Source organism: Micromys minutus, assembly GCF_963924665.1.
Source record: "Micromys minutus genome assembly, chromosome: 23".
Classification (NCBI taxonomy): Eukaryota; Metazoa; Chordata; class Mammalia; order Rodentia; family Muridae; genus Micromys; species Micromys minutus.
The window spans coordinates 25,934,593-25,941,870 of record NC_137958.1 but is presented as its reverse complement, the minus strand read 5'-3'; the positions used below and the strand labels follow the sequence as shown (position 1 = coordinate 25,941,870).

At 40.7% G+C, this 7,278-nt stretch overlaps 1 pseudogene across 1 annotated transcript; it reads left to right on the top strand.

Annotated features, from left to right (window-relative positions):
- The first annotated feature begins 205 nt into the window (after positions 1-205).
- On the top strand, positions 206-7,052 carry LOC308435748 (phosphatase and actin regulator 4-like; annotated as a pseudogene). The gene is made up of 3 exons: positions 206-586; positions 4,918-6,301; positions 6,543-7,052. The product of its transcript is annotated as a phosphatase and actin regulator 4-like (transcript).
- The last annotated feature ends 226 nt before the right edge of the window (positions 7,053-7,278 follow it).

The window sequence follows — 7,278 nt, the reverse complement described above, 5'->3', positions numbered from 1 at the left end:
TGTGGTTGGAAAGGCTAAATGGAAGCTTTTGCAGTTGCCTCTATGAAAGAAAATAGTGAATCATTAACAGTATTGCATTTCTGGAGAAACTGCCGAAATTGGTGCAACTGTCAAGGACTTGAAAGATGCAGGAATAGTGGTTCCCACCACATCTCCCTTAAACTCTCCTATGTGGCCAGTGCAGAAGACAGATGGATCATGGAGAATGACAGTTGACTATCAAAAACTAAATCAAGTAGTAACTCCAGTTGCAGTTTCTGTACCAGATAAAGTTTCCTTACTTGAGTCAATTAATACATCTTCTGGTACCTGGTATGCAACTATTGATCTAGCATATTCCTTCTTCTCAGTACCTGTCCAAAAGGACCATAAGAAGCAGCTTGCTTTCACTTGTCAAGTACATCAGTATACCTTTACAGTTTTGCTTCAAGAATATATTAACTCTCTTGCCTTGTGTCATAACTTATTTAATAGGGATCTTGATCGTTTGCCTGTCCCACAAAATATTACATCTGTGCACTATATTGATGACATTATGCTGATTGGACCAAGTGAGCAGGAATTAGCAACCACTTCAGATTCATTGGTAACACATATGTGTATCTGAGAATGGGAAATAAATCCAATCAAAATTCAAGGACCACCTACATCCATGAAATTCTTAGGAGTCCAGTGGTATAGGGCATGCAGAGATATTCTTCTAAAGTGAAAGATAAGTTCTTGCATCTGACTGCTCCCACAACCAAGAAAGAAGCACAAAGATTAGTGGGCCATTTAGATTTGAGAGAGAGCACATTTCTAACTTGGGTATGTTACTCAGGCCCATTTACCAAGTGATTCAGAAAACTACTACCTTTGTGTGGAGCTTGGAACAGGAGAAAGCTCTTCAACAAGTCCAGGATACTGTGTAGGCATATGCTTTGAATCAGCATCCAATATATGGTACAGTTTCTCCCATAGCCAGGATTCATGGGTCCAAGAATCAAGGGGTAGAAAAGGGAATAGTTCCAATCACTATCACTAGTGACCTTCTAGGCAAATTTTTGCTTCCTGTCCCCACAACTCTATGTTTTGCTGGCCTAGAAGTTTTGGTTCCATGGGGGAAGTGCTCCTACCAGGAGCCACAACAAACATTCCATTGAATTGGGAGCCCAGCCACTCCCCTGGTTATTTTGGTCTTCTAATGTCCTTAAATCAACAGGCTAAGAATGTAATAATAGTGTTAAGAGGAATGATAGATCCAGATTACCATGGGGAAATGTGGCTGCCTCTCTACAATGGAGGTAAGAAGGATTATGTCTGGATTGCAGGAGATCCCTTAGGGTGTCTCTTTAGTACTAGCATGTTGAGTGGTTCACATTAATGGGAAACTACAACAGCCTGATCCAAGCAGGGTGACAAAGAATAGAGAACCATCAAGAATGAAGGTATGGGTCACTCCTCCAGAAAAAAAGCCAGAACCTGCTGAGGTGCTTGTAGAGGGTAGAGAAAATATAGAATGGATAGTAGGGGAAGGTAATTATAAATACCAGCTAAGGTCATGTAACCAGTTGCAGAAACATGGATTATAGAGTAATATGAATGCTTCTGTTTTATTTTGTTAATAACACATCTGTAACAGCAATTGGTATTTATGTTGAGATACTAAAAGAATGTTCCCAAAGGACATTGCCCATCACAATTTACAAATGCATTTGCAGTTGTATGAAGCCTAGTTATATCATTTTAGGCATATTCATGACCTTGTTATTGTTACATAAGGACATGAGATATGATTTGTGTCAAGTTGACAAGGAATGAATTGTAGTGGCTATTCCTGATTGCCAACTTGACTATATCTGGAATGAACCACAATGCAGAATTGAGAGGCTCAATTTTGACCATGATTCTGAGGCATAGAAGCTATAAATTTTAGGACACTAAGGCAAGGAGATTTCTGAGCTACAGGTCATCTGGGACAAAGCAAGTCCCAAAACCAGGTGTGGTGGTACACACCTTTAATCTCCTCTTCATTTCTCCTTTCGGTTACATGGAAACTCCATGTAAGAGGGAGAAGAAAAAATGTAGGAACCAAATGGCTGAGAATAGCAAAAGAACATGGCTCACAGCCTTCAACTAAATAGGGCTCACAGAGGCTCACAGAGACTGAAGCAACAACAACCATGGAAGCTGCCTGACTTTGTAAATAGCATTGGCAGGGGACATTTTTAAATAGTTCAGCACTGACTCTCTCTTGTGGTTTTAGTGCCAGTATTATGCAGATCTATGTTGAAAAGGAGCAAGCTGAGCAAGGAAAAATACAAAATGTACACTTGGAGAACAAAGTAGAACAAGGAAGCTAATGGAGTTAAATTCTATGTTCAAAGAGATAAAACGATTAAAGAAAAGCCTGATGCTAAGTGGAATAAACTGAGTGGTGACCTCAGGGTAAGACCTCACCAGCCAAGCTGCCAATTTGTGAAAAGAAATTGAAGAAAGGCTTAGGGCTTGGCGAGGAACACACACCTTTATTCCTGAATCTGCAGAGGCAGATTTCAGTGTTCAAGAAAGCTTGGATTGAAGAGCCATTTCCAGGACAGACAGGCTTAGGTAGTGAAAAAAATCATCAAAACCAGAAAATATCAAAAAAAAAAAAAAAAAAAAAAGCTGGAAAAAAATATCCGAGTGAGCCTCAGCAAGTTGAAAAGCTTTGCAACTTCAGCCACATATATTAGGTGTGTCCCTACATGGGGGCCTAGAGGGACAACACGGCATGATGCTGAAAAAATAAAGCCTGAATTGCTTTGGAGATTGCAATAGATAGGAGATGCCAGAGCCATGGGAGAACTGGTGAGGAAAGCTGCTAATACGGGGTGAAACTGGCCCAAGAGAAAAAAGTGTGTTCAGTCAATAAAGCTGAAAGAAGTTGGAGAACTGAAGAGTATTTGACATCAGCCCTGAACATGCAGTTTGGAGTTTTCCCAGCTGATTTTCTGTATTGTTTTGGTGCAGTAGGCCTTTTCTACCCTTTTGGAATGGCAATGTGTTGGAAATATGTAATCTGCTTTTTTGTCTTTATGGGGAATTACAGTTAAGTGTTTGCCAAGAGTCTCAGAAGAGACTTTGAACTTTGGAATTATGGGTACTGATACTATGAATGACTATTGGTAGCTTTGCAGTTGGATTAAGTAAATTTTGCATTATGTTATGGCTATAACTCTGTGGGGAGCAGGAAGTGTGAAGTTGTGGTTTGGATGAAAATTTACATCTACAGGGAATGGCACTATTAGGAGGGGTCGCTTTGGTGGGTATGTTTTTAGGAACTGTGTCACTATGGGTAGGTTTTAAGGTCTAAGTTATTCAAACCAGGCAAGTGACTCACTCTCTTCTATTGTCTTCTGATATAGAACTTGCAGCTACCTCTCCAGTGTGTGTGTATGTGTGTGTGTGTGTGTGTGTGTGTGTGTGTGTGTGTGTGTGTGTGTGTAGATATATATCTTCATGGTGCCATGCTTTCCTACCATGACAATGGTAGACTAAACCTCTCAAATGTAACCTTAGCCCCAATTAAATGCTTCCTCTATAAAAACTTTTGTGGCATGGTATCCCTATCCAGAATTAGAAACCCTAACTAAGATACCAGTGTACAGTCCAGTAAAATGAAGCTAAGAGACATTTTCTGCTGTGTTGAAGATCATTAACAAGCACAATCTCTTGTTTTATTATAAAATATTAATGCTAAGATTCTTCTATTATCTTTCCTCAAGCTTTGGCTGTGGGCTAACTTTATCTTTGTTTACTTTGAAAACCTGTTGTCCTAATAAATAGGAATTCATTCACAAAAAAAAAAAAATGTCAGAATGTAAATAATTAAGAATTGTAGTGGTTTTAAATTTTAAAATAGTGTATTAATAATGGATTTATGTTGGTATTGATTACTATAAAATAGAAAAGACAATGAAACCTGTATACACAAACACATATATATACACACACAGAGTGTGAGACTCAGAGAGAGAGAGAGAGAGAGAGAGAGAGAGAAGGAAAGGGCGGGAAGGATTCTGTCTATATTCCCTCAAGTAAAACATCTTTATTTGTTGATTTATCATAGGTCACAAGTTGTAGGTCACAATGTAGCAGCAATGAAATAACAAGGAACCTAGTTTCTCTGATTGCCAGACTTATTGTGATTTAGTAATACAAAACAAGCTGTTTTGAGTATCAACTTTATTTTCTAGAATGGGTTGTCTCCAATTAATTTTTTAATTCATATTGGAAACTAATCTAAAATTAGAGGTAACATTTGTCAAACACAGTATAAAGTGTTATTAGAAACCAATTTCAGTAACTGCACATAGATTAAGTCAACACAGCCTCACTAAGACCCTAAAAAGGTCATCAAAATCATAAATATATGTGCTTTTGTTCATGTTAATATGCAACAAAGTTTATATGGATCTTTGTGATGTTTTGCTCACATTACACAAAATGTATTCACTTTCTCCCTGCCCCCCTCCTTTTACCCTTATATTTGTCTCAAGAGGACAGGACATGTTCTGTTCTTTAGAGATATTAAGACAAAAAGAGAGCTGCATGCCTTTGTTACAGTTTAAAATGTTTAAAATATAGTATTTAAAAACACAATGTAGTGAAATTTTTTTCAAAAAATTAATAACTATAGATATTGCTCATTCATCACCTACCACTCATCATTCCTTATATTGATAAGGAAAATTGGATAAATATCTCCTAATCTGACAAGTAAAGTCAGACAATATATTTTAAGCTTAAGTAAAATGCAACCCAAGAGATCACATAATACATGAATTCTAGAGAAAGCGCTGTGGGGCCAGAGGAGACAGCTGATACCCTGAAACTATTCCTCTTCTCCCTACACTTGTTAATAGTGACATAGAAGATTCATTGGAAGAATGATAGCGTCCCTCTGGAGACCCAGGCATGGTCATGAACAGGGGATACAACACTTCCCACCAAAAGGAAAAGCAAGTTCTTGGGTTTTGGCAAGATCTTCAAGCCACGGGAATGAAGAGGGGATAGTGATAAATTTAAAGAGACATCAGAAGGTGGTGAGGACTCAGGAAAGCTGAGCCATGCTCTGTTAAAGAATGAACACTCCTCTCCCCCTCCCATAGGGAGTGCCAGGTCTTCTACTCTGTCCTAGTGGAAGAAAACCAAGAGAGAAGTCTCCGAAATCTTACTCCAGAAGGGGATCCAAAGAAAAGACTTTACTCAACTGGAAGCCAGCCTAACTCTGAAGCAGAGTCTGTTCCTGGGCATGCACCTAGGTAGCTGTCCCCCCAAGAGACCCTTGTCCTCTTCTTATGAAGCAAATGAGGGCAAGCAAAGGAGTTCCCGGCTGGTGGTACAGCAAGGTCTGTCGCCTCCACTTCTGTCTTTACCACCACTGCTGCCACAGATGTGACAAAGACTGTTAAGTCCTTCATTACCCGGTACCCTGCCCCCACCCTACCCCCAGGTCTCTGCCTGTTGCTCCTGCCAGCACTAACACTACTGCCGCACTAGGAACTCTGCCAAGAAACCTCCATCCTAACCCTAAATCAGCTCAGAGAAACAGCAACCCTATCATTGCTGAACTATCCCAAGAAATGAACAGTGGCACACAGTTATCAAAATCATCCCTACTCTTACCACCCAAGAGAGGCATTCTGGCAACTTTGGTACCCAGCTCTGATACTGCTGCTTCGTTAACAACTAACACAGCAAATGATCACAGAGGAAACAAACAAACGACAACAATAACAAATTGTCTCTTGGTGTTTGGAACCACCATTGATAATCTTGCCTTCATCCCCATCACCCTCTACCCACATACCTCCAGAGCCTCCATGCTCCCATCTAGTCTCTGTTAAGACTTTTCAAATTGTACCAGTAGTTGAGTTCTCTCTTTCTTTAGATCAAATCCAAGACATTTCCCAGCAGGAAAGATCAGAAAAGAGAAGTCCCCAAGAAGATACAGGATAAGAGCTTTGGGCAGTGTACAGGCTGTCCCCACTCCCACTTCATATCTAAATTCAGCAGGCCCTTACCTGCTCCCTCCCTGTTACCCCTCCCTTGGAAGGCACTCTTCGAAACCAGTGTCAACTTCTCTGAGTACACTTTTACCCTGGGTTGGACTAGGTCACTTCCCATCATGACAGAAATATTGAATGTTCCAGATGATGAAGAAGAGTGGACCTGCCCATTTGTTGAAGACATGACATCTACCTCATCTACTCCTAAACTACAACTGTGTCACAGTGTCTGCAAGAAGAAGAGAAGGGGGACAACTCAAATTCAGAGGGTTCTACCCAGTATGGGGATGAAGAAGGAGGAGGAGGAGGAAGAGGAGGAGGAGGAGGAGGAGGAGGAGGAGGAGAGAAGAAGAAGAAGAAGAAGAAGAAGAAGAAGAAGAAGAAGAAGAAGAAGAAGAAGAAGAAGAAGAAGAAGAAGAAGAAGAAGAAGAAGAAGAAGAAGAAGAAGAAGAAGAAGAAGAAGAAGAAGAAGAAGAAGAAGAAGAAGAAGAAGAAGAAGAAGAAGAAGAAGAAGAAGAAGAAGAAGAAATCAGAATGCCCTGGCCAACAGAGTGAGAAGGAAAGACATGCTGGCAATGAAGCTGAGCAGCAGACCCAATGAACCAGAGATGAAACTGAATTCTCAGCCTCATAAAAGCAAGAAAGAGTGGAAGGAAATAGGGCACCAGACCAGGAACACGCTAATCCCATGACCAACAGCAGAAGAACTGAAGCAGCAGAACATACTACTGCCTTAAAATAAAGCTGATCTCCAAGCAGAGAACCGGATCAAAGGTCGGCTCACTAGAAAGCTCAGTCAAAGGCCAACTGTGGCTGAACTACTTGCCAGGAAGATTCTCTGGTTTAATGAGTATGTGGAGGTAACCGATGCTCAAGACTGACTGGTTAGCAGATAAACCATGGACCAAACTGACTCTTCCTGACAAGGCTGCCACAAGGAAAGAATTAAATGAGTTTAAAAGCTTGGAGATGGAGGTTCATGTAGACAGCAAACACTTTACTCGCTATAATCTCCCTTAAAGCTGAAGCCAGAGAGAGAAACTAAAGGACCATCAGGAAAGCACGGCTGTTTTGTTGCTTGTCTCCAGGGTGACCATAGCCCTTCCTGCACAGGTTGAGCTTCTCTGGGGTCTGACTCAGGGGCAGACAGCACTTGTATGCATGTAGCCTTTCTTTGGTATGGATCCTGTGCTCTCCTTAGAGAATGAAAGGACCGATGATTTTGGGTCTTTTAACAGCACTGCAG